This window comes from Xenopus tropicalis, chromosome 8, assembly GCF_000004195.4.
Source record: "Xenopus tropicalis strain Nigerian chromosome 8, UCB_Xtro_10.0, whole genome shotgun sequence".
Classification (NCBI taxonomy): domain Eukaryota; kingdom Metazoa; phylum Chordata; class Amphibia; order Anura; family Pipidae; genus Xenopus; species Xenopus tropicalis.
Genome location: NC_030684.2, coordinates 81,125,723 through 81,145,247, shown reverse-complemented (window position 1 = coordinate 81,145,247; position 19,525 = coordinate 81,125,723). Strand labels below are relative to the sequence as shown.

At 39.6% G+C, this 19,525-nt stretch overlaps 1 protein-coding gene across 4 annotated transcripts in view; it reads left to right on the top strand.

Annotated features, from left to right (window-relative positions):
* Positions 1–770: 770 nt before the first annotated feature.
* The window catches only part of lrfn1.1 (leucine rich repeat and fibronectin type III domain containing 1, gene 1), a 69,012-nt gene continuing 50,257 nt past the window's right edge, over positions 771–19,525 (top strand). The window contains exons 1-3 of one of the 4 annotated variants that reach the window (XM_012969569.3): positions 771–976; positions 1,184–1,265; positions 9,807–9,876. The gene's annotated coding sequence lies outside the window, so the exon portion shown is untranslated. Of the gene's footprint in view, positions 977–1,099; positions 1,266–9,806; positions 9,877–16,071; positions 16,582–19,525 lie in introns of those variants that run through there. The other 3 variants (XM_018096917.2, XM_031891598.1, XM_002940361.5) reach the window with 3 other exon arrangements.

Here is a 19,525-nt window from a genome sequence, read left to right as displayed (position 1 = left end):
GAGGTTTGGCAATCACAGCGCTCAGCTCATTTAATACCCTGGGATGAATCCCATCCGGTCCTGGGCCTTTGTTTACCTTTACATGTTCAAGTCTCTTTTGAATTTCCTCCCGAGTGACCCACTCGTCAGTAGCTAAATTACTAGAACTGGCCATATTAAAAGGGAAGCCTTCATTAGCTGGCTCCTCAGATGTATAGACAGATGAAAAATAAGAGTTCAAAATTTCTGCTTTTTCCCCGTTCTCATCTCAACTTACCCCCCCGTGATAATAAGGTTCCCACCCCTTCTTGCTTCATTTTTTTACTATTCACATAATTAAAAAATAATTTTGGATTCTTTTTATGTCCTAGCAGCAATATCCCTTTCCATCTCTATTTTAGCTTGCCTGATAGTTTTTTTGCATGCTTTATTTCCTTCCTTGTACCTGATGAAAGTTTCTGCTGTCTCAGCTAACTTGAATAATTTAAAAGCACGTTTTTTTCATACCAACCTCGACACTAACACTTTTATTCAGCCATTGTTTTAATGTCTGGGCAGTCACCTTACTTTATCCCATCTGAACTCAACTCTCACTATCTCAACAGTACTGTCTGCAGGCATCAGTAGCAATTTGTTTAACCTGAATATATGGGCCCTGTCCCTTTTATTTAGAGTAAGAAAGCCTAGCACCCACAATCAGATCGCAAGAGCCTGTAAATATTTTAGGGCTTAATGCCACTCCCACACTAAACCACACCCACAAATTGGCAAGCGGTTTTAGGCTTGCTGAAAAAATGCTACATATTCTACGTGTGGCATTAGCCTTGCTGTTTTGCTCATTTATTAAAATCTGCTACACTATATACCAGCTTTTATATTTTATGTCCACCCTCTGGAGCATTGGAATCTTTTTACATTGCTGGGACATTTGAAGATCTGCTACAGGACCATATGCACCATCATCCTTTCCATTCTGCTTAATACTAATCTATATCTGGTGAGTAGGCTGACTGACTGGGTGTGTGGTTAAGGAGAAATCATACAAGTGCATAAGTCACTTTAAGTGGATTTTATTGGTCACTTTTCAGATATATCTTTACAAATACACAATCTGTATTAACTTACTACACTATATAGTGTTTATTTAATGTGCACTTCCTTGTAGTACTACTAATTCTATATCAGATTTTGGATTCCGGTACAGAGGGAAGCTGCAATTCACTAATTGGATAATGGACCTTTGTTTGTTGAAGATCACATTTTAGCGCCAAACATTTGTTTAACTGGTAAGCCATAATATTACACCACTTTTTCAGTTTTGCATCAATGTATTTGAATATATAAGCCAGTACCTTGTAATTAAAGCCTGAGATTGTTGAATTTTGGGGCATGCTTACCTTGAGCATTTTAAGAAATGAGGCCTGTATTACATGAAACAAGCAAGCTGTAATATTACACCTCTTTTTCAGTTTTGCATAAATGCATTGTGAATATATAAGCCAGTACCTTGTAATTAAAGCCTGAGATTGTCGCATTTGCTAATTTCAGTTAGATAGTTTCTGCTGCCAATCGTAGGTCCCGGCTCTAATTAAATTTGATCATATTCCAAAGCTATGAGAGCAGGATAAATTTAATTAAAAGACAAGATATTGGGTCTTCAATCTTTCATACTGAAACTGTGATTGCCGGCAGGGTAATGAGAATACCCAGAGATGGTATTAGTATTAATAAGTATTGTTGTGTTCCCGGTACAAGGTTTAACCCTTTATTAATGGCATGAGGCACATTCTCCTTGCTGCTTGTGAGATGTCACTTTATGCCTTGGGATATTTCTCCCTTTATATCCTGTGAATTACAAATCTCTCTCGCTGGAGACTTCATTTTTACTTCTTCAGATTCATACCATCTTAAATTTGTGTGTTTACCTGTAGGGAAAACTGTTCTACTGAGTCATATAATTTGGTCTGGATGGAAAATACCAAGTGTTCATTTACATGAGCATTTTTTTCTCTGTTCTTGCTATATGGCAAATCAGTCTGTGCTATTTTTATTTCTCTCTCCAAGCTGAATCTAAAAGGAAAGAAACAAGTACGGTTCTTTTGTATTAATTCACAAATTCCATTCAATCCAGACAGCTTTGAACAACAATGGTTTTGCTGTTTAAAATGATTAATAAAAAATTAAGTAAATTAAATTAAAAAATAAAGATGTAGATCATATTATTTTTCTGGTCCAAAAAACTTTGACCAAAAAGATTCTCATGTAAATAAGCCCCTTTACCTTAATATAAAGAGTCCATTGAAGAATGGACATTAACATTTATTCAGTTTCGTTTCACCTAAAAATTTGCAAAACCATAAAAAAAATTGTGGCGTGATGAAATTTTGCCGAAATTACAGTCAATGTGTGTGTTTTGACATCAAATACATTAGAATTAATGAACATATTTTACGCATTTTGTTTTCTTGCACCCTGCGTTGGAGTCAATGGGTGGTTTTTCTCTCACCAAATGCATTGGAGTAAACAGATAACAATGAAAATAGTGAAACATAACCCATGGCAAAATTCTGTCTCAAATTTGTGAAAAACTTCCTTCACTTGCGAAAACACAAATTAAGCCATGAATCTGTATCAGGCAAAAATGTGCTCATTCCTACTCATCAGTCTTAGTACAGCATACGATTACCAACACAGAGAACAGCTTCATCCTTCCCTCCATACATGCTATTGTCTGACCTTGGTATCTCACACAATGATGGGTAGACTTAGTAAAAGGATTAGTCCTGATGAAATAAGGAATAGATGACTAGGGATTGGAGAGAGCAAGTGCTTGTAGGTCAATTGCTTGATGAGAAAATCCAACATTCCTGTCCCTGGACAAACTTACTTATATAGAAAAGCCAGGTTTATGTATACTGGATATCAGATCCTGAAAACACCTTTTCTTGCACAAACACTTTTTCTGCCCTTGTCTAATCAAAAAAAATTCTTGCTTTCCTAGGGATTGTTTATATAACAGCAGCCATCTGGTCTTCCAGTTTGGGCTGAATAGCTGTTTGCAGTTCAAACTCAGACAGCTACTTAAACAAATATGCAATGAACAACATCCCCTGTGCGTTAAGGGAGATGGAATATATTCTTCTTGATAAGCTTATTTAGATGCCAAATACAAAGCAGCAGCATTCGATCATATGATGCCTTGCATGTTTCTTAGGTTCCTTTGTCCCATGAGATTTGATACTAGTAGGCATATTTGTCACCACTTGTCATTTCTTGATTTTCAATGTTCTTTTCAGTTGTAGTGACAGAATGTTGTTATATTGGGGTACTTATATAGGAGGGGGGCATTCATATACATGGATTTCAAGCTGTTCCAGGACACAATTGATACACAAGAAAGAGTGATTTCAAACATGGACCATGGAATCTTTCTGCTCGCAGCCTGATACAGAGTAAATTTAACACACATGCTGTGTTTATGAGAGGGAATGCAGCACTCTTTTTTTACTAGAACAGGTAAATCAGGACCATAAAAGAACAAATACAAAGAATGTCATTAAAGAACAAAGCAATACAGTAAAACAATGTATTAACTACATATACTGTAAGTGAGAGTTCAGGCCTGATTGTTGTGTACCCTTATGTTGGTGCACACTTATCTGTAATCTGTGGTGTAAAATAACATCCATGAGATCTAGTACATTAAATTTGTAATCCATTAATGGATTTCCATCCGATGTTCCCAGGGATTGCAGTGTCCAGAATTTAGTCCTGGTTCTCCTCTGGGATAGAATTGGGCCAATAACTAAGCAAGGTTGAATGACCCTAATGGGCACAGGAACTTGGGGCTCTAACCTACTCTGATCAATGAAGGGGCCTGACTAATGGCCCTTCTTGTTTTAATGAAACAATTCCCAAAGTCCCTGGGCCCTAGATTTGCAATAGCTACAGTGAAATCCTTCCCTGACTGACACTTACTGGCACACTAAGGGGCACCTGTATTTAGTGTAGCCTTTCCTGCACTTGATCAGCCTTCCATCCCAGGGGATCTCTCTCTCTCTGCTGATCTGTGCCTGCATTCGCCTTGAGTTCCGCTTTCCCATCTTTCCTTGTACAGTCACATGGTATCAGCCTTGCTGTTTTAAGATTACCTAAGGTTGCCATCTGCAGGAGGTGACCTTGTATATAGTTAACTGGTTAGTCTGTACTTTTGGACTCTTTGAAGTGGTAATAGTGTTTGAAGGGGCCACAAAAATATCATGGTGCAGAATGCCCAACACGGTTCCAGAATATATTACCTGAGGCTCAGAAGTTACAGGGACTTGGCAAGAGTGGCTACAGCCAAGAGACCATCCAATAATGAGCTCCGATTTGTCATTATATACAGGTTCTAGGAAAACCTCCTTCCCAGAGTATTGCTGGCCTTCCAGTTTTCCAGGAATAATGACCACTACGTGGTATAACTGTGTTTTTATCAATCACCTACACATAGAATATGAGCCCCATCATCTGAAGATATCAGTGAAAACTTTTGGCCTATCAGTGAGCAATATCTGTCAGTTATATTAATAGTTCCATTATACTGTTGTAAAAAGTCAGTACCATCCAAGACATCTTGAATTGCATCCTCTATGACCTTGGCTTTATCCTCACTCTGCAAAAATTTTTCACGGTAACTTTTTGCAGCCATTTCACAAAAAAATCCACAAATGGCAAAATGCAGGGTTTCACAGCAAATCCATGCCTGGAGAAAAATTTTACTCATCACTACCATTTACCAATTACATGCATGGTTTCACCATTAGAAATTATTAGTATGGTATGGAAAGTTTGTATTGTTTTAGAATTTTTGGAGGTTATCTGGTCCCAGACTCGCTTGTGGATAAAGAAAACCTTTAACACCACAGTTAATTAAAAGGTGACATGGTACATCTCCTATATGGGGAGGTAGGAAGTAGCTGCACCCTACAGCTTGCAGAATATTGTTCTTGTGAATAATCTGTTAGATCAGGTTTGATCTGGGTTTGATATGCTGGCAACAGAAGGATTCTTGGATGATAGTGCTGTTGTTGTCTGTGAATATCCATCTAGGAATATGAAAAGGCACACAGCCAATAGCTATGAGTGCATGCCCTAGCAGAAAACAAATATTGAAATATCCCTGCCTTTCTTTCATCTTCTTCATGTTGGCCAAAACCAGCCTTCAAACTGCCGCAAGAGGACAAAATGTTAGCAAACCGTGTGACAGAGAAAATGAGTCTGAACCAGAAAGTGAGAGTAAATAAGTGAAATCAAAGCACCAGACCCAGTATCATGCACTGGCAGTTAGAAATGTAAATAATGACCTTGTTTCTGCCAACTTGTTCGCTAAAGTATCTAATACAGCTTTGGGCAAGTTGTTAGGTTTTCAAGTACACCATATGGCAACAGCTTTGTTTCAGCATCTTGGAAAATCTACGTAAACAAGTGCATTGTCAGATTTAGCATGGCAAGCCATCTCACACTTCTATTTGTAATATACACCTTCACTGATGATTTGCTTGCCTACTCATACCATTCACATCAAAATAAATACCTTGGGCTTCCATGTAGAGACAACATTAATGTATTTAATAATCAAACTCGGTGGTTTAGCTGGTAGCAGGGGGCGAGGAACTGAGGTGAATTATGTATAATCTCTGTAATGTGCTGTCAGTAATATATACAAAACATGAAATAACCAAATAAACATGTTATTTTCACTTGCACTCAATACCACCCTAGAAGCACTTGTTTTATTAAATTTAAATATACACTCTGACTAATAAATGGCTGAGCAATTACCAACTTGGGCTTTATAAACATACAATGAATACATGCAAGATTTTGTTAAATACAGTATACAGCCTGCATAGTTTCTTCTCATTACAACAGACACATTTATCTAAGTGCTAAGTGAGATTGACCAGCATGTGGTCAGTGACAGTATCAGGCGAAGCGTTGCAGTTTCCCTATTTGCAGCCAACTAAAGCGGAACCCTATGACCCCTTGTCTGCTGCAGAGAGCAAGGAGATGTGATGCTCACAGTAATACTAACCAGTGCAATTATGGACTGATGCCAAAAGCTTAATCTACATTACAGTGGCTCAAGATCCAACATCAGTGCTCTTTCATTCTCAAAGAACAAAGCAGAGGATAAAACCACAAGACTTTTAGCTTCTATTAAAATGTCTGTTTCCCAATGAAATATGTTATTTTTGAATTCTTCAAACAAATAAAATAGGACAGTAAGGAACATACTGGAATCATTTTATAAATAAAGCTAAAAGGGAACTTTAGGAAACATTTGTTAAAGGAAAACTATACCCCCAGAATTAATTCTTAACCAACAGATAGTTTATATTATGTTAAGTGACCTATTAAAGAATCTCACCAAACTGGAATATATATATCACTAAATATTGCCCTTTTACATCCTTTCCCATGAGGCGCCATTTACTGATGGGCTGTGTGCTGCCTCAGAGATCTCCCGACAGGAAATAATGCAGCTCTAACTGTAACAGGAAGAAGTGTGGAAGCAAAAGGCAAAACTCTGTCCATTAATTGGCTGATGGGGTCTAGCATGTATGTGTGCCTTGGCTTGTTTGTGTGCACTGTGAATCCTATGTTCCCAGGAGGCGGCCCTTAATTCTTAAAATGGCAATATTCTATTTCGGATTACCCAATAGTACATACTAAAAAAGTATAGTTTTATGAAAATGGTTTATTTAGATGAAGCAGGGTTTTATATATGAGCCTGTTTATGCAATATATTTCTATAGAGATCTACATTGTTTGGAGGTATAGTTTTCCTCAAAAGAGCACTATGGCTAATGGCAGGTAGCAACCACTTTCCTTTGCCCATCATTGAGTGGTAAGATGTAGCTTCTATTACTTTTTATGGCAGGAGTCATGGAGAGGGTAAAAAAGCATTTCTCCTCCAAATTAAATTCTGTAATGAGCGGATTTTCGCCTGATATACCCACTTTTGGCTATTCAGTCATTTGGCCCTAGGATCAAGCAATCTAATCAAAACAGTGGGCAAAGATGCCTTCAGACAAAGGGCTGAGTCCCCAATCAGATGTCGGTTGGGTAAGCCCATCGAGGGTGCCCGTACAAGAGCATATAAACTGCAAAATCGGTGTACGGCCACCTTAAAGTGATACTAACAGCCGCTTAAATTTTTTTTTACACCTGCTGTTGTGTTTTAATTGTATCAACTTTAAATTCCTTATAAACTAAATCTGCAAAGTTTTTTCGCTTCATAATTATGGTAGCACAAATTACAGACCCACGGAGCAGCCATGTTTGTTCCCCAAGTGAATAATTATGCCCAATCAGAAAACTGCAACGCCCCTTCTGCTTTCAGCCGGTGTGTGACAAGCTCAGCTTCATTGTCTATGTGCAATAGGGAGGGGGGAGGGAGGCACGGGAAAGCTTAAGCTGGCTTGCGTGGAAGAGCAGAGAAGGGGCACATTCCTTTGAAGTAGAAGTTCAAGCCTGCCTGCTATCTAGTTCACAGTGCCATGCAATGCTATGCGAGGGAGGGGAACTCTTTGAAGCAAAGCAAGCTGAATCCTCCCAGTTTATGATGTAGTCATTTTGACAGATTGAGAAGCTACAGTCGGGCTGCCAGACAGTCGGGTTCAGGATCTTCAGTAGGATTTATGTAGAGAAACAGGACTTTTAGGAAAAAACAGCCAACATGACCTATAGGTAGGTTTGGAAGTAGGTTCATATTTTTATAAGAAATTTTTTGGTGTTAGTATCACTTTAAGAGCCTAATATAACAAGCTAATATGATGTAATACACATGTAACTATCTGTATGGACTAAGATCCAGTTGCTTATTCTCCTTACCCTTTTTCTTTGCCTCTTCCCTTTTCAGAATTTAACTCAAAAGATGATAAACTTTATGTGTGAGATGGCTAGCTAAGGGTAGCAAGGCTATCAAGGATGCCAAGTGAAAATTACACAAAGCTTCTTTAGCACCAAATAAGTAGATAAATGCAGTATGCCCCAGAATACCAACATATTTTACAGTCTAAACAGTAGAATAGAGTCCTCATCATATTTAGTTTAAAGAGACCAACTGCAAACTGTCAATGATACTCCAGCAACAAGATTTATTCTAAAAATGAACTGGAGAGCTGCTGAGTAAAAAGCTAATAATAAAAAATGAAATCCAACTACAAATTGTCTCAGAACATCATTCTTTACACCATACCAAATGTTAATTTAAAGGTGAACAACCTCTTTATCACCAACAGCACACCTGTAAGGCTCCATGGAATTTACAAAAACTGTTTATCGTAGCTAATAACACTTAGGAGTACATATCTGTGCAGATCCTCAGCCCTATCTAAGGTTTGTGGATTTTCCTGCACAGCAGGGCGCAGTGGAGCTGAGACACTCTGACAAGGGATGCTATTTTACAGGCACTGAATTTTTGAGGGGATGTATAGCAGAAAAGAGGACAATAGACTCCAATTAGCAGTAGTGTTTATTTGGATCACTTGCCCCTTGCTTGTTTACAGTTTTTCATTCTTTCACTTTTGTTTTGTGGTACTGAGACATGTATACTTTGGACCTGATTTTGAATTGTTTTACAGACTTTCCATTTGGAGGAATTATCCCAAAATGTTCAGTCCTGCTACTCCATACTGGTGCATCCACAAAAGCCTAATACCTGCCTTGCAAAAGCACAACAATCCTTTGTTTATACTGGGGTGGACTGGAGTGACCGGGCCCACCAGGACTGCCACCTCAGAGGCCCCCACCCCAGTTGAGACTCGCAGATGCGCCTCCTCCACCCCAACCCCATCTCTGCCTGCCGCATTACACTTCCTGTTCTTAGGAGATAAGGGTGTAGGGTCTAAGTTGCTGTCAGGTATCGGGCCTGGGTTGGTGGGGCCCACAAGGGCCAGGGCCCACCGGATTTTTTCCCAGTTTCCCTTCAGCCCAGTCCAACCCTGTGTTTATCCATTGTTTTCTTTGTGAATCCACAGACTTTTTCTCTGCTGCTCTGGACATGGCGCACCAAGGACAATAAATAAGCATTCATTTTATTCATTCATTATAGTTTTCAGGCTATCTTGCAAGCCAAATTACATAGTTTGGAAACCCTGCTATTAATAAGAAAGTCTAACAAAAGTAAAAATGTGCGACTACAGTACAATATATACAGGCTTAAAGAAGTACAGAGGACATGCAATTATAATAATATATAGTTAAGCAAGAAGTATTTAGTGATTAGCAAATCTGTCCTGATTCGTTTATCAGGAGTCTATGGGCATTTTTTCACAACAAAACCTGGAGAAAGCAAGTTGCTAGAAGTAATCAATATTTGGGGAATTGCAGCAGGTTGGCTACAACTGTAGATATGGCCTAAATACCTCTCATGTCACAGCCCTAATTATTATTGACATTGTTTGCCTCATGTTCTAAAAAGGAATTGAAACTTCTTGAATAAAAGCATCAGAAGACATCCAATAAAGACCCCCTCTGCTTAGCTGCTTTATGACTACTAGATGGACTGGCACATGTGGTGTTTGGCTGTATCAGGCATTTCTCTAAAACTGTTCTGTATGTCTATCCTTCCTGAACTTGTATTTTCTACAATACATGAAATTCTTTCCTAAGCAACCAGTACTGGTTTATTAAATAAGTTATTCAGGATGTTATTTTTGAGCTTCCCCCTCCAACAACAATTATCCCTTATCCTTAAATTCCTTTTATTATGCAAAACAGTCTGCAGCTCAAGTTCTTGATCCCTCCACTGTATTTACATTTTGTTTTCTCTCTTGCAGGCTGGGGAAATTAAATCTCTCTTGCACTTTTTCCCTGTCAAGAGGCTGAAAAGCAATGTAATAAATGAAGGTAATTTGCTTTTTCAAACAAGATTCCAACCTTGCTGTTAAGGTATTTACATAACTTTGTATGATTGTTACATGATCTCACCCAACACATCTTTGTACATACTTGACTTTGTCATATGTTCCTTCCAAGCAAGCCTCTCCATGTTCACTAGAGTACTTTAATTGGTCTCTTCTCTAGCATTGGCTCTACTGCTTGCGCTTTGTATCAAAGTGTGGCCTCAGTCTACCAGAGAAACTTTGCTGTGTTTGCCAAGTTTTGACCATTGCCTGTTTTTCTACTATTCTATCTGCGCTATTGCTGGTGTTGAACTTAAAGGCGACCTGTTGCCCACACATAGAAAGCTGTACAAAAAAAGTCCTTTGCAAATTAAACATGAAATCCAAATTCTTTTTTTTTTATTAAAAAATTCATACCTTTTATAAATGTGTTTAAAAATCTGAGCTGTCAATCATATATTGCCCCACCTGCCTTTATGCCTTAGGAATAGAGGCGGAGCAGGCAATTACTTTCACTTTCCATTCAGCACTTTCTAGATGTATCCTGTACAAGGGCATTGGCATCAGGTGACAGATTGCGGAGTATTTTTGGAGGATGCAAAGCTACTTGCAAGACTGAGGGAAACAAGATTTATAGAATTTATGTAGTGTAAGTAAAGTTTATTTTGCTCAATTATTATTATAAATAGGGATTTGGATTATTTCTTAAAGTGACAAGTCCCTTTAAAATCATTTTTTCAATTGGTTATTTCCTGGTTGAATACTAGTCTGTATATTGCATATCCAGTACAAAATCTGGTGTTGGTAACACACTCATAAAAGGATACATGGTGGAATCAGTAGCAGATTACATGGGGGTGGTAAAATTTAAGTCAATGGAACTGCTGACCATCAAAATGAATACAGTGCAAAAACATTGAATTCAGCTTCAACAGGTGGAATTAGTTTTGACTTTAAATGTTTGACTTTTTAAATGTTTTGTGTGCTGTCCAACATTATTGTCTATCTTTTGTACCTACCATTTCATGGACCAGAGTAATAGTAGTACAGGTATCGGACCCCTTATCCGGAAACCCGTTATCCAGAAAGCTCCGAATTACGGAAAGCCCATCTCCCATAGACTCCATTATAATCAAATAATTCAGAATTTTAAAACTGATTTCCTTTTTCTATGTAGAAATAAAACGGTACCTTGAAATTGATCCCAACTAAGATATAAACAATCCTTATTGGATGCAAAACAATGCTATTGGGTTTAATTAATGTTTTATTGATTTTTTAGCAGACTTAAGGTGTTGAGATCCAAATTACGGAAAGACCCCTTATCCGGAATACCCTTGGTCCCGAGCATTCTGGATAATGGGTCCTATACCTGTACAGGAATCCCCAACCTTTTTTTTACCAGAGAGCCATATGTACAAAGAGTTGGGGAGCAATACAAGTGAAAAAAAGTTCCTGGAGTGCCAAGAAAGGGCTATGATTTGGTAGCCCCTATGTGGACTGGCAGCCTACAAGAGGCTCTGTTTGTCAGTACACATGGTCTTTATGCCTCCAAAACTTGCCTCCAAGCCAAGAATTCAAAATAAGCACCTGCTTTGAGGCCAATGGGAGCAACATCCAAGGGGTTGGGAAGCAACATGTTGCTCTTGAGCCATTGGTTGGGGAGCACTGTAATAGTGCAATGCATAAGTCTATAGAGTTCTTGTGGATCCCGGAGTCTGTAAAAAATAATTAGGGCTGTAACACATGGGGAGATTAGTCACCACGTGTCAAATCTTCCTTATCGCGGGCGACTAATCTCCCTGAAATGCCATCCCACCGGCTAGAATGCAAATCGCTGGTGGGATGGCACACGCAGCGGCGCAATTTGCTGACATTGCCTTGAGAGGAAACTTCTGCGACTTTGGCAAATCATGGCACCGCGTATGCCATCCCACCTGCAATTTACATTCTAGCCGGTGGGAAGGCATTGCGGGGAGATTAGTCGCCCACGACAAGGAAGATTTGTCGTGAGGCAACTAATCTCCCCGTGTCTCACAGCGCTTAAAAGCTTATGCTGCATTGATCCTTGGTCCTTTTGACTCTAGATGGCCAAGCTTGAACTAACTTACTTCAATTAGGAGAAACAAACGTAAATATGCAAATCCTCTTAGTTTGGGCCATACACATGCTCATCACCTTTGTGAATCAGCAGGGTTGGTTTTTTTTGTCTGACTTGTTCTATAGGAGGCAAAATGTTATGTCCTTCCCAATTGCTTTGCTTTTAATTATTGAGCACTGAAATTATACCCTTGTGCCATGCTTACATTATAACTCTGTAATTAACTCTTGTTGTACTGAAAGGCAGTCATTTGTTCTATCTTAAGCATTTGCATATTGTAGGTCTCTGGTCCTTTGTCATTATTGCCAACATTTCCATGCACACTAAGCATACTTGGTTGATTATTTTGCTATCTCTGATTATTTTGATCTCTGAGTTATGTAAGCTGCAAAAGATTGGGGGCCCAATAATATTGCTGTGGGGCCCAATAACTAGTCAGAAATAGTTCATAAAAATAGTAAAAATAATTAAAGTGCTAATAAGTCAGTATTTTATTTGAGGGTCAGTGGTGTTTATACGTCAGTTACGTAAGTTTCTTTGAAAGTAATGTAAGTTTTTGCATAAGTTACATAAATTGCGTAAATGTAAGGTCCAATGTTGTTGCTATGGGGTCTATTAACCAGTCATTACCCTGCTGCAAAGTTCATATAGAAAATGCTGATATAATTCAGTAAATGATTTCCAATATAAACAGGTGATGTTACTCTATAATAAGCAGTTCATATAAATAGCTAAAATGAATAATTAATATGCTAATAAGTCAGTCAGTTTATTGGGGAACTTACCTTAAGTTTTTTAATTCATTGGTGCTCAGTGGAGTTTGCCCCTGCCTGCCCCTGGCAAGCTACTCTGTATTGACTTTTATTGATATGCAAGTCACTTGAGTATATAGGCAAGTAACATAGCTTTCTAGGCAGGTTTTGCCAAAACATATGTAAATGGTGTATGTTTTGGTGTAACTTTAGAGGTAACCAACACAATTTGAGTAACTTTCACAATGCGACCAGGCCACCTTATAGCAGAAGATTTCATGGGGCCCAGCCCACCACTATCCCCTCTCCCCCTGATGGCAGCCCTGCATACATCCTCAGCTGTTTCTTTTCAGTCTGCAAACTCTGAGTTCTGCTAAGCTCTCTTTATCTACTTTTTGGAACCACCTATTATGCATGTAGATTTCTCTTACTTTATCCCACTGCACAGTGGCTTTCTTCTTCTTTTCAGCTGAACCACAATTCCATTTTAATTCCTTTTCTCCTAAAACTCTCCCTGATCTTGTTTCCCGTTTCCATTCTCTTTCGATCTCCATAATCTTGGCGTTCCAATTTTCTTCTCTTTCCATGCCTTGTAATGTCTTACTATTTGTTTTATTTACAATTCAACCCTTTTTCTCTCCTACAGCTTTTATTCTTATGACACACTACTTCCCTGCATTTTATCTTTTTATGCAGTGCCTCCATTCTTATGTATGTTGCATTCTTCTTGCATTTCTTCCCCTTCAAAGCCCCTGCATTTCTCTTAGTTGTTCAGTAATCTATTAGATTCACTTATTGATGCCTACCTGTATGCTCATCTTAATTTATGCCCTTTATCGTCTACTTGACATTCTTCTAAGCATGTTTTTCTGTCCAGCCCATTTTGTAATTTTATTCTAGCCCCATTCTCTTTGACTAACTGTCTTATTCCCCCTCTTCTCATTTACTCATCCCTGTCTCTCTACTGTCAGTTCCCATCCCCCATCTGAAACCCTTTAATTTTGCCATCACTCTGCTCACTTCAATCCAGTTTTACCTCTGTTTTCCCACTCTCCCTATCTCTCTGATTTTCCCTTGTTCCCTCCTTCTTGAAGCCCAGGTTCCATTCAAGCGCCTGTACCTTTGGAACCTGTATCTGGTCCCTCTCTCTTTTCAATCCCCTGTTATCATCCCTATCTTTCCAATGCATGGTCTCTAACTAACCCCACAAACTTATCCACGGCACACTTAGCTGCCTTTTATATCTTACCATGGGCGTCCACAGAACATGTACTGGGGGGTGGGGGCAAAGTTATTAACCAAAAGCAAGCTTTTTTTTTATATTAATTCTTTATAGAGAAGCTAAGGTAATGCAAGATTTGCAGGACATGTATTAACTGGCAAAGCCTAGAAAGTCAATCACAGCTTCCATAATTGTGTATCTAGGGGGCGCTGTTAAGTAGAGAATATAAATTATGAAAATATATTATTTGCTAAAAATGGACTCTGTAGGAAATGGGCTTCTTGTAATTTAAAGCTTTAAAAAAGGGAAACCAGTTTGAATCACATTGCATACGACATGCTCATAAAGTTCAACTGCAAGGGACACAGGAAGAAAAGCCTCTGTGTAAGGACCCTTAGAGACCCCAAATAATTCTAGAAATGAATGAATTCCTGGTGTAAGCAGGTGGGCCTTCTAAATCCAGTCCCAACCAGATATCCATTACAGACAAATAGACAGCTGCAAAGAATGGGGCTCCCAAATTAGCCAATACATTGTGCCTTAAAGGGGTTGTTCACTTGTAATATGATGTAGACAATGATATTCTGAGACAATTTGAAATTGGTTTTCATTTCTTATTTTTTGTAGTTTTTCAGTTATTTAGCTTTTTGGTCAGCAGCTCTCCAGTTTGGAATTTCATTAGCTATCTGGTTGCTAGGGTCTAGTTTACCCTAGCAACCAGACAGTGGGTGAATGAAAGCCTGGAATATAATTAGGTAAGGGGGTGAATAGTAAGATAAGTGGAAGGCAAATAATTTGAAAACTATAAAAAATAAATAATGAAGACCAATTGCAAAGTTGCTAGATATAGGACATTCTAAAACATACTAATAGTTAACAGAAAGGAGAACCACTCCTCTAAAAAAGCTTTTGAACTGAAAGATCCCACCTGTGTCCCTCAGGCTGTTGTTCCACTACAACACTCACCAACTCTCCTTTGAAAGTATAATAATGGCTACATTTCCTCCTCTAAAATTTTAGCACCTGTTGTTCAACCACAGCACTCAACAACTCTCCTTATCAAGAAGAGCATTTTAGAATATCATAATACTGGGTAAATTTCCATCTTTAAAATGTCGGCACCCAATTTAAAGAAAGCACTTATGTTGCTATCCAAGCTGGAACAAAACAAGCCACTATATGTGTTATATGAGAAAGTTTACATCCACTATTTTATACATATGTAATGCTTAATAAATGTTTTTATTGAGAGATGCATAAGGATAGTTTAGAAGGACTGGCAAAAAGAAATAGCAATTAATGGACAGAAGTGACAATCAATGGGGGGACTATGGAAGAACATAAGAGATTTTATGAGGAGTTATAGTCAGACAAAAAAAGGACCATTTTCCTAACAGAGTAAATACAGTGCAGTCAGACTGGGAGTTGGTGGGAGCCATGCTTCCCACTTACTGTACAATTATATACACACACACACACACACACCAGTCTCTCTAAGGACCGTGGCCAAAATGCCATCCCACCGGCTAGAATGTAAATCACTGGTGGGACGGCATATGTGGCACCAAAATCACCGAAGTTTCCTCTCAAGACACCTTCCGCGATTTCGTCAAATCGCCGTGCCGCGTGTGCCATCCCGCCGGCGATTTACATTCTAGCCAGTGGGATGGCATTTCGGGGAGATTAGTCGCCCGTGGCGAGGGAGATTTGTCGCAGGCGACTAATCTCCCCATCAGTCATGGCCCTAACACAACAGACACACACTGACAGACACAAGCTTTCACACACAAGATTTCACTTGCCTCAAACTGAAGCAAAACCATATTCTACAGACAAACATCCCCTCCCCCATCATGTGACCAGGCTGAGGCTAAGGGAAGAGACACAGAATGAGGACCTGGGATACTTGTTCTTGCCTTGTTTGAGGGGTAAACTCTGAGGTGGGGGCAAGTGCTCCCCCTTGACCCTTACTGGGGACACCTGTGTATCCCACTATCCTTTCACTGTACTTGTCTCTTTCTGCTTTCTGTCCAGCAACATCGATCCCCCTCCTCCCCCCCCCCCCCCCCCCAACAGTAATCTGTTCTCTCCACAGCTGCACACAGTCTCAGGCTCAGTCTCCACCTTCTGTGCCCAATCCCTCTATTTCCCCTAGCTCCTGGACCCTCCTGGCTGTGACCTCCTATCATTATTATTATTATTTCCCATGAAGCTGCTGCAGTGCTAAAGATTTCCAACTTGGGCTCCTCCTCCTCTCCAGCAGCTCCCTCCCTGCTCCCCCACCCGAGCCCCAGACACACTGAGCCGGGGATTGGATGAGGTCGGCGCCCAGCTCCTTGCTGCAGAAGGAGAGTCTGCCCTTCTCCCTGTTACTCTCTGGGGACCTTGTGGAGTAGTGGGACGGCCACCATGTTAAACTGCCATGGGGAATTTTCTAAGGGCATCAACTGAGGACCCCCAACTGTCGGATTACCCAGGAACTGACATTATGAATGGAGTAGTCCTTGTCCTTTGAATGCTTCCTTCGTGCCAGCTCTTTGATTGTTTTCCGAGGGGAGGGCAGCTGCAGGAGAAGGAGTAACGGGGAGTGCTGGCCCAGGTGTATGGCATGGCGCAGAGCGGCTCCAGCTAAAGGTAGGTGCAGCAGGCTGGCACACTGCAGTGCTGGGCGGGGGGCAGGGGATGCTGGATGATAGGGAGGGAGGATGCTGTCCGTGGTGCTGAACTCGCTGCGGTGGCAGCGGCCAAGAAAGACAGGCATGGCGGCTTATGTACGTGCCATCATCCTGCATGTCTTGGCACTGGGCACATAGCCTACTGCAAGGGCACACATTACAATCATACAACATCAACGCAGAGGTAAGCACTAGCAGGCAGCTTTTGAACATAATTATGATGTCACTGTTCATTGTAGGTCATAAGATATGCACACTGTATGCACATAGGTGCCCTCAGTAAGGGACAAGGGAGGGGGGACCTGATCCCCCAAACAGGGCAAGAACAAGTGCCCCAGGGCCCCTTAGTGGTGTTCAAGATCTCAGTAAGTCATGATTCTGTGTCTGTGTCTCATTTTGGTATCTTTTCTGACCCTCAGCCTGGTCACATAATGGGAACAGGGCATATTTGACATAGACTATGTTAGGATATGGTTCTGCTTCATTTTGAGAGAGAAGTGAAATCTGCTTGTGTCTGTCAGTATGTGTGTGTATGAGTGTGTGTGTGAGTGTGTCTTTCAGTGTGTGTGTGTGTGAGTGTGTGTGTCTTTCAGTGTGTGTGTGTGTGTGTATGTGTATATGAGTGTGTCTGTCAGTGTGTGTGTGTATGAGTGTGTCTGTCAGTGTGTGTGTGTTGGCTCCTGTGGCTGCTGTGCCAGTCTGACTGCTCTTTATTTATTTTGTGAGAAAAAGGTACATTTTATTGTCTGAATATAACTCCTAAGAAAGTCTCCTATGTTCTTGCTAACTCTCCCTATTGATTTACAACTCTGCCCATTAATTGCTAGTTCCTGTTTACGAGTCTTGCTTCTAAAATATCCCAATACATCTTCCAATATAAACATTTATTAAGCATATATATATATATATATATAGATATATAGATATATAGATAGATATATATATATATATAAAATAGTGGCTGTAAACTCTCTCATATAAACCATATAGTGGCTTTTAGGTCTTTATATTACTTCCAGCTTGGATAGCCACATACGTGACTGCTTTCTTTACAATAAATTTATATCAGGCGCTGAAATTTTAGAGAAGCAAATGTACACATTATTATACTTCCAAAGGAGAGTTGGTGAGTGTTGTAGTTAAACAACAGCCTGAGGGATGCAGGTAAAACCTTTCAGTTTAGAAGCCTTTTTTTAAAGCATAATGTATTGGCTGATTTGGGTGCCCCTTTCCCTAATGTGGATACTGTATCTGAATGTAATGGTTACCTGGGTAGTACTGTTGGCTATATTTAATCTTAAAGTCATGTGATTTATTCTACTTTATGTGGATGTAGACGTCTCACCTGCTTACACCTAGAATTCATTCCTTTCCGTTAGTCATAGCTCTGATTTGGGAGCTGTAAGGGCCCTTACTCATGGGCGTTTCTTCCTGCGTCCCCATGTGGTGGATCCTTTCTGCGTTCCACCGCAGGGGAACACAGGAAGAAATGCTGTCCATTTTTCCAGGCTTAACTGTACTCATTCAGGCTCATGTAAGCACCAAGAAGAATAAGCAGTGTTTCCTCCTGCGTTCTCCTGCAGTGGAACGCATCATGGATCAACTACATGGGGGTGCAGGAAGAAATGCCCATGTGTAAGGGCCCCAAGGGTTTGCTGCAAAGTTTGTAAGTACCGTTGGGGTAAGTACATTTATGGGATCCATTACCCGGGAACCCGTTATCCAGAAAGATATGAATTACAGGGAGGCTATCTCCCACACAGTCCAATAATAATAAAACAGTGCCTTGTACTTTATCCTAACTAAGCTAAGCTTATGACTTTGCCCCTCAAAAAACATTTTCTGTAGACACCCATGGATAAGGAGTCATTAATTATTAGCCAGAAGATACTTATCAACATACTGTATTAGCCAGAAGGCATGCTACCGGCATGTATTATTTGTCAGGGTATATGCACCAAAGTATGTGACATCAGTACATATGCATGGTGTCAATAAACCTGAATGTAGCATCAATTAGGAGAAAAACTGTTATAATACTGTGACTGTAAAAGGAAAACACTATGAAAATGCTGCATCCTTCATATGATTTGCTCCCAATAGAGAGCCTGAGCCAGCCATTTAATAGACATGCTTCTTCTAAACAGCATCAGCCAGGAAAAATGGCATGAATGTAGATATATCAGCTAAGAGATACTCTAATGTGCACTGGGAGACATGTTACTGACATACAGTAGCACCATCATGCAATAATAGCATAAAGGTGACATGATATAAAGCTATCAGCTAGGAGGCACTATTTTAACTTGTTGTATAAGCCAGGCTTATCCATTAGATATGCTATCCACATACAGGTATCAGCCAACAGACCTACAGTAACATAGAGACAGAAGACACAGAAGGCAAAAGATATACACCAGACATGCAAGAAACAGGCCATCAGTTCCACACCATTCATACCATCTGGAAACAGGGAGAAGTAAGAGATAGCACATTGCTAATTTAGGATATAACTCATCATCACACAAACAATAAAGGAAAAGACATAGAATGTGATGTCAAAAAACAAATATATGCATACTGAGTGCATTTGTTTGTGCAAGTTTGAGTTTAAATGTGTATTTGTGTATACTTGTACATCATTTTAAATGTGTGTCAACATTCTGTATATAATATTTCATATGTCTGTATTGTGTGTGTGTATATATTTATACTGTATAAATATATATATATATATATATATACACTCATATTAATGATCTCTCTTGTGTCAGCGTTTAAAAAATATATGTGTGTCTGAAGATTTCTACCTGTATATCTGCTTGTGTACTTATGTTTTTATCTTTGTATTATTCTTGTAAACACTAGTATACACTGTATACACTGGTGTGTGTAATCGTATG